This window comes from Alligator sinensis, unplaced genomic scaffold (assembly GCF_000455745.1).
Source record: "Alligator sinensis unplaced genomic scaffold, ASM45574v1 scaffold777_1, whole genome shotgun sequence".
Taxonomy (NCBI): domain Eukaryota; kingdom Metazoa; phylum Chordata; order Crocodylia; family Alligatoridae; genus Alligator; species Alligator sinensis.
The window spans coordinates 4,304,380-4,313,487 of NW_005841882.1; positions in this window are offsets into that span (position 1 = coordinate 4,304,380).

Here is a 9,108-nt window from a genome sequence, read left to right on the forward strand (position 1 = left end):
TTGTTGTCAGCATTACCAAATTTGGGAAGAAAAAGAAAGAAACTATTTTAAATAATTACCATTCATTAGAGAAGAATATTGCTTAATAGAAACGCCTCTGACATTTGATTGATATATTTACGTGGCTGATTTTAATATTGATGTAGTTGCTCATAGCACTGACTGCTTTTTCAGTAGTTGATTCTAATCACCTGATGTTCACATTTATAATAAATTGATCAGGGGCATATAGATTCATATGCTTCCAAAATTTTCCCACTCTGTTCTTACTAATCTATTTTCAGCTAACTGAGAAATACATACTAAATTCACTCTAGCCTGTGTTAATTACTAATTCACAAACTGTTTCATCTGATACTGCCACAAAGAACCCATTAAGCCCAATTTTTTTAATACTTGTGAGATTGAACAGTTGAAAATGCCAGTGACAAATGAATACAAGTTATGCAGCGGTATTATGGGTACTCGACTGCTGACGGATTCGTCTGCTTACATTGAGACAGGTTTGCTTTCTTTCTTCGTAAAAAAGGTCTGACCTCTTTCTGACCCATAACATGTGGAAGGCAAAATTAACAAGAGACAGTTGTAGTATGTAGCAAATAACAGTTCTACACCTGAGCAACAGCAAGAAATCAAACCAATTTAAGGTCTTATTCTCACATGGGAACGTAATCAGTCATATGTGCATGGGACTTTATCCAAAGTCCATTGGAATCAAATGGGAGACTTTCCACTGACTTCAACAGATATTGGATCAAGCCCACCTTGGTTGCATGCAACTAGTTATTTTAACATGAACATTTACAAGTTAAATAGCACATTTGTTAAATAGCACATTAAAGAGTACATTTGTACCATGGAGGTAATTATGTATACTAGGGAAAAGACATACACAGGTGTGTGTGTGTGTGTGTGTGTGTGTGTGTGTGTGTGTGTGTGTGTAACTACATGTATATCCTTTCCCTAGTATACATAATTACCTCCATGGTACAAATGTACTTGCTCTCACACACACACACACACACACACACACACACACACACACACACACACACACATTTGTACTTCAGACATATTAGTCCTATACAAACATATCAGAACCAGCATATCCCCCACTCTAGTAATATTTCATACGAAATTTTCAGCTGTCTATTTTTTTTTACCTGGCACATTTACACTGTGAAATTTTGAAGTGATCTTAAAATTAGAAAATTAATGCTACTGTTTGTCTTTTAGCTAATGCCAGATAGTCAGCTTGAGACATCTGTCCTATGACTACAGTTAAAACTCCCTTCCCTCCCTTTTTAAAATATAAAAAAAAATATTTCTGCATTTTTTTCATAGAAGCAAATGCGGTTGGGAGCTGCTCATTCCTAACCCTCCAGTAGAACAGTTCTGGTGTCCCAGTCTCACAGCTGCCTTTTCCATATTATGTGTTATGATGATTCTTACCATTGGGTGAAGAAGCTTTCTTGATGGCATCATTTCTACTAGACCATTCACTAGACCGATACCTTCACAACAATGGAGACTAAGCTTGTGACCCAGCAAAGTCAACTAACTAATGTAATGTTATTAGTTGACATAAAATGAAACTGTCAGTGTTGAACTGTTGATTGTCTATGTACGTGTAACCTGGGTGGTACTTGGGTATGTACCCCCTCTTCAAATGAAGGATGTTAACTGGATGCAGATGCGCTGTGAGAGGAGTAACTGCCCTGCTGTGTGCAGCTTTCCTTCCCCTCCCTAAAAAGAAAAGCCAGAACACTTGTTGAGATTTAACTATATACAGATTTACTAGAATATAAGTTATAATAATTAAAAAATATAGGAACAACCGCTATAGATATTTACAGATCTAATGAAAACACTCTATGATACAGGTGAGGGGTCAGAAAGATACAGTACGGCAGTTCATAGAACAATATGCAGTCTTATGCTCTAATAGGGTGTGAAGTTACAAAGCTTGAGGTGCAGAGTTTACCTAACAACTGTGGAGACCTGAAAGAAACTACCCCTGGGGATAAAGGCAAAAGAAAGTAAGTAGGGGTACCCTAAGGTCCTAAGGGGCTATCATCTGCCCAACTCACCCAGCTATTCAGGCCCTGACCCACAAGCCCTTCCCTTTGGGGCATCTCCCCAGCTGGGGACGCTGAGAGGGGGGGTAAGCCTCCCTCCCCTGTGGGAACCCCGTTCCCTGGGTGACTCACGACTCCTCTGGGCACTGATGACGCAGCATCTGTCACCTGTGCGAGTCATCTCCTCCTTTGGTGGAGGGCCCCGTGCCGGGCTCTTCCAGCCTCCTGGCTTGCCCGTGGCCTTGTGCACTGTCCCGTTTACTGAAAACCCTGCCTTGTCCGATGGGTGGGGTTGGAGACCCAAGCCACCTTGTGTGGCTCCGGGGTCTCGGTCCACTTCTGGACCCTTGCATTGATCTGTGCACCATGTGCCCGGTCTAGTGCTGGGGTTGGGGTTCCGAGCTGCCGTGTACAGCTCCAGGGTCTCGGTCTGCTCCTGGATGCTCTATGCACCAATCTGTGCACTGCTTGCCCGACCTCATGCTAGGGTTGGGGGCCCAAACTGCCGCCTGTAGCTTTGGGGCCTTGGTCTGCTCCACAACCCCGCCGTGCCCCGCTTCATGCATGGGTTGGAGGCCCGAGCTGCCACCTGCAACTCTGGGGCCTTGGTCCACTCCCGGACCTTCTGTGCACTGATGCTGTGCTCCCTCATGGTGGGGCTGAGGATGCAGCCGATTGCCACTCCCTGTCTGACAAATTGTCTTCCAGTCTCTTTTCGGGACAACCAGTCTGGTCTGCTGGCCAGCTCTTCTTTTGCTCTCTTCTTTGTCCCTTGACATAGCCGCCCGTGTGGTGGGCATGCTATTATTCCCTTCAGAGTCTCTGCTTTGATTGGAAATGGACCAATCAGAGAGAAGAGGTGTTAGCCCCCTCTCAGGTCCGGCTTCGCCCTTACCCAGGTGCAAGACAGGGTAAGCCTCTCCCCTTGCCTTTCCTGACTGGCGGGGAATGCCCCACCAATCACTCTCAACCCTTTCAAGCTGGCAAGCCGTGCTGCTGCCAGCAAGCCTGCCACATATGTCACTGACAGGTAATGTTCAACAAGGGCAATCATTCTAGTTAACAAAGTCTAGTCACCTTAGCTTTCAATTAGCTGCATGATATTTGCCCAAAAAATAAACTAGTGTAAGATGCACTTAGTTTCACCTACAGGGCTTGCAGTGAAAGCAACTGGAGCATTGTCTGCAATAGCAGCAAATACAATCACAACTGGGGAATGGCCAGGCTGCAACTCTCTTGGGTTATGCCCTGTCATAGAAGTGCTATATTTACTTGAATCTAAGATGAGCCCCTCTCCCCCTTAGCATGGTGACAGTGGAGGGGAAACCTCATCTTGGATTTGAGCTGGGGTCAGAACTATACTGCCACCACTGCTGTTGCCTGGCCAAGGCCAGGGTGGCTCATGCAGTAGGGGAGGGGGCACAGGGTAGATTACATATGTGGAAGGGGCACTGGGGGGAGGTTGTGCAGTGCCAGGGTGGGACAAATGTGGGTGACACTGCACGGTGTGGCCTGGGAGGTGCGCAAGAGGTACATGGGGGAGATTGCACAGTGGCAAGGGAGCTACTGTGGTTGTGGCTGTAGCTGTGGCTCCAGCCCCAACCTGTGGCTAGGGTTGAGAGCTGGAGCTGCCACCACTGCTGCTACCTGAACAGGGGCCGAGCTGGATCAAGACCTGTAACAGGAGTACTGTGTCCAGTTTTGGGCCCCACCTTTCAACAAGGATGTGGACAGATTGGAAAGTGTCCAGGGCAGAGCAACAAAAATAATTAGGACCTGGGAGGCACAATGTATGAGAAAAGACTGAAAGAAGTACGGTAATTTAACCTGGAGAAGAGACAGCCAAGGCAGGATTTGGTAACAGATATCAAATACGTGGAGGGCAATTACAGAGAGAATGGAGAAGGGCTTTTCTCTGTGGCCATAGCAGGGAGAACTGGAAGTAACAGCCACGAGCTGAAGCAGGAGAAATCTAGGTTGAGGATTAATAGGAACTTTCTGACTCTGAGGGTGGTTAAGCATTGAAAAAGGCTACCTAAAGAAGTTGTGGGATCTCTGGTCTTGGAAATTTTCAAGAGCAGGTCAGACAGACATTTGGCTGAGACAGCTGAGTCAGGGATGGTCCTGCCTTGAGTAGGGGCTTAAACTAAATGAACTCGTGAGGTTCTTTCCAACCAATACTTTTCTGTCATCTGAATCTGAAATTATTAGAACACATTTAACTGGATTTTCTGTTAAGATATCAATTGCCATGTTTTTGCTTCATAGGTTCTCTCTCTGCACTGGGTACCACATACTGATGAAGGCCATCTAGTTAGTGGTATTCAGTCTGCTTCTCAACTGTTTCGATTCTTTCTGTTTACTATAATGTACAACAGAAATGTTATTTTGAAACTTCCAGGGCGATCTTCTTCTTTAAAGCCAAGGTTCCTTGGACCCAGCTGGGAAGGAGTCTGATGATTCTTAAGGAGCTCAGACAGCTCAGCACTCTCTTGTCACAGACTCTGGAGAAGGGGAGATGAGGCAAGAAGAGGCCTTCGAGCTCCTGAAATCTGCTCTGGTCAGGGAAATAACTTTGTGTTGTTGTGACTTGCATTTGAAGACTAAAACTGTGCCCTGAACTACCTTTTGTGTGTGGTTGGTCTTTCCTGGGCAGGGGAGACAAGCTACAGTGTGTTTTTTTCTCTGAGAAAGAAAACAGCAATTCTCAAACAGTTTCCAAGTACACCAAAATTATTGTAAATGACATTAAGATGCCAACAGGGTCTTCCTTCATCTTATTTATTAAAGGGTATAAATGGAAAACTTGTAATAGTGAATTTTTTTCACTGGGTTCTGTCCACTGTGGCATCTGCACACTGTTCCTTAAAGCTCAGTCTAATGACAATACCCTTTTTTCAGGAAATCAACTCTAAACAGAGTCTGATTGTAAAGATGCTCAAGTGTTGTCTCAGCCATAAGGTTAGGTCATTTTTCACAGTGGTCCTTATTAGCTGTTACATTTAAGAGGCATTGGGCTTGCTCTGAAGGACTACCTTTTCAGAAAACAAATCTTAAATGAGATGTGTCACTTCACAAAGCAAGCAAAATCTGCAATTCCTCCTGCGGGTGCAACATCAACTACTGAAGAGCTGAGGCAGAATCTCTCTTTTTCTACATATGGCAAACTATCTGGATGGAAAAGAGCTCTGGTGCTTGGCTTTATAAAAGTATGATTAAAGCAGAATGTTCAGGCAGGCCAATGCTAGCATCCCGTTCAAAGATTAGCTGCCACCTCTTCATATCTCTCCGTATCTCATTTTTTACCTTTCATTTCCTCAGCTTCCTTTCTATACAGGATATGGGCTTACCTAAGATTTTTTTTTACTTGCTGGCAACAGTACCCCAAGTTTCCATAAATTTCTTGTATTTGTCTGTAATTAGCCTGCTATCCTTTAAGAAACTTTCCTTTCTTCCTGGTCATCACGGAATCGGTTCTACCCCAGCCAATCTCTAACAGGTTTTTGCTGCTTTGAAAATCAAAAATCTCAAGAAACTTATAGCTGGCACATATCAAACCATGGCAGCTCACTGTATTTTATGCTGAAAGAACCAACAAAGCAAATCTTCATGACTTTCACTGTCAAGCTAGTTTATTTCCTTGAAACAATGCATCTTTACCCATCTTTTTTTCCTAAAAACTAACAGTCACTTTATGAGCACAGGATCACTAAAAATGTTCACCTTCAAAATCACTTTTCCACAAAAGTCAAGTTCTGAAACACAGTCTAAACTTAAGTGTTTCATAAAGGTCTCCCTCTTGTCAATATTAATTGAAAAGCTATGATTTGGTTCATGAATATTGTCTCCTGCCATTCAGACCATAGAAATATAGTTTTAAACTATTTTGAGGGGAGTAAAGATTACCCACCTAAAACTCAAATGTGTCTCCAGCTCACCACTGACTTGAGGCCTGCAGTACATGTATAAACTCCACTTACATTTATTGGTTTAATGGTCAGAGTAACATCTATCATCTGGGTTTTTAGCCCCAAAATCAAATTTGTCGTGCTATGCAAACTTCCTGCCCCACACTAGGTGTTAAAGAGATTTGGCAAACAGACAAGAGTTGGACATCTCAGGCAAACTCCCATTAACCCTCTGTATTAAAGGGACAGACAAAGCCAGAAGAGAAACCTGGACACGGTTCTGTTATGACTGGATACTTCCTGAGAAAGCTCACAAAATATTTTGCTCCCACTTGCTGTTAACAGGTAGGACTCAGTTATAATGTTCATCATGCAATAGATGGGGCATCACAGAAAGATATAGTCCACAAAAGTTCTAATGTGATCCCAGGTCCCAAGAGCCACTCTTTAAGAGTGACTCTTAAGTGCTACTGATCACTAATAAATGGCTATTTTTTTGATCTGATAATCATAGATAGCCCTTTATGTAGACTCCACTCTGTCCAATGACTGTACATCAGAGACTTTTTTTGCAGGACATAACAGCAGAGATTGTTTGTAAAACACATTTTACTTTCATTATTGATCAAACTAATTCAATATTAACTACATTTATATTTGTAGCCTCTGGTATTTATTGCTTATGAACTTTTGAAATGTTCTGTCTCGAATACAAGGAACTTATTCACCTTAGGGATCTGGCTTACAATGGCCTTCATGTGGCATAGTAAGGGACCAAACCCATGGCTGCCAACTCAGCAGGCCTGTTACTTCTGCAAAAAGGTACATGAATATAAATTGTTTTCTCCTTTATATCTAAGACTATTTACTATTGGCTGTTCTCTCATTTCCATTATGAATTACATCCTTGAATACAGTAGGCATCTATGACAGCATTTATTTTTTATGAATTTATTTTACTGTTTCAAGGTTTGCAATCTGAATATTTTTCCATTAACTGAAGAAATAGTCCTCTCTTCTCTAAAGTTTTTTTGTCTGTTTCTGTGATCTTATCAGAGTTAAGTGGACTTTCTTTTTAAAACAAAATACTCATTTGGAAAGAGAACAGAAGGTGTTGGGCACAATCTGATGATCTGGCAAAGATTACAGTTCAGGCACTTCAAGGAATACTTCTGTCTTTGCTCTGTTAGAGTCAAAAAATAAAAAAAAAAGCCAAATCCCTTAGGGCCTACATACAAATAGATGCCTAGTGAGATTTCCCATGTGTTTGAAAGGTACGATGCTTGACTAGACTACCTGCATTTTAGGTCCCTAAATACTTTTGAAAATCTGGCCCAGCTCCATCCCCTGCCACTGCAAAAAGTTCCTGAGCATATATGTCCCTGTACTACTAGCTACCAACCTTTCTTCCAGCCTGCAACTAGTGGGGTTGTGCAGCTTTCCCTATATTCCAGAGGCCAAGATGTAATTTAGGCTTCAGTACTGGGCCAGTTCCCTTCTGTTGATTACACAGCAGTGATCCAGCACTTTCATCCTTTCAGTTTTGCTACCTGGGCTTGATAGTCTGACTGGAGCAACAGCAGGCGATTTTTTTTTTTCCATTGCAAGATGTACTTCAGCCTTCTCCTTTCTGTACCTCTTGCCATTCTACATGCTTCCTTAGCACTCATAATGGAGGGAATTCAACTGTCCATGTGGTATATCTGCTGAGGCCGTGCCTGGCAAGTGGAAAAAGCAGTACACTTCAAAAGCAGCATGACTATCCATCTGACTTCCTTCACGCTTCAGGAGAGTTACAGCTGCATTTCAATCACATATCAGTTTCTGCTGCCTTTGCCCAAAGCATCCCAGCATGGCAACAAGACAGTGCTCATCAGAAATTACCACATCAAATAGGGCCAGGATCTCCACTGACATTTGGTGTGAGAGAGTCATGAAATTCTGTTATAGTCAAAGACCTTACATCATCCCAAGGGATTAGGGTTCAAAGTGCCTTTTCACATGAAATAAGTGAGTTCATTCTTGGGGATACAAAGTCTGTGTAGGACTCCCCCTCCACCCCCACAATCATACCAAAATGAAGACTTGGGTGATTATTCTCAAGTGCCTTAGAGAATACTCTTCTTAAAAGAATAGTAAAAAATGGAGTAGCTGTTAAGGGGCAGGCAAGTACTCGCTCTTGCACACAACTGCAACACTAACCTAGAAACAAGGGAAAAGTTCAAGACATCTTTCAGCTTGATACCTTCCTAGGACAAGCGGATACCTTTGAAAGTCTTTTAGAAAGTTTCTTATCAGTCTATATTAGGGGATTGAAATACAACTGGTGTAGGAAGAATAATGTTCTAACACATTAAAAACTATCTAAAACGGTGGGCAAAATATGTCTTGCAGGCCACATCTGGCCCACAGAGGGGCTTTGTCTGGCCTGCAGTGGGTCCCTTGGTCCTGCCTGGCCCAGGGGTCGCCTGGCCATGGTGCATCCTACTGCCCCCTGGGCAAACCACAGGGCTGGGCCAACTCCATGGTGGGACTGCCTTTCTAGGCAGCCCAGGCGGTGGCGGCTCCTTCTGGCTGTTGCCGCTGGGGTGCCCAGCCACAACCTGGCATGCCCTGCACCTACTCTGGACTCGCCCATCTAGGCTGAGCAGCAACGGCAACACCAGGCAGAAACTATTGCTCAGCATGAGGGGAGGGGGAAAGCAGCCCCAGCCCGACTGCTGCCAGGCAGTTCTTGCTGCAGCCATCTGAAGCCTGGGCCATGCCAGGCTGCCCTGCATCTCCGCCACCCGGGCTGCTCTGCAGTCACCACTGCCATGCTGGGAAGCCCAGAGGCAGTGCTGACAGAGATGCAGGGCAGTCTGGCATGGCATGGGCTCCGGGCAGCTGTGTGGCAAGGGGGAGGATCCACCTTTTCCCCATGCTGAGCAAGTTTCTGCCCAGCACCACAGCTGCTGCTCAGTCCAGATAGGCGAGTCCAAAGCAGGTGCAGGGTATGTCAGGTTGGGACTGTGTGGCACGAGTACCATGGGGCTGGGAGCAGCAACAGCCAGGAGCCACTGCTGCCTGGGCTGTGTAGAAAGGCAGTCCTGCCATGGAGTTGCCCCAGCCCTGCTGCTTGC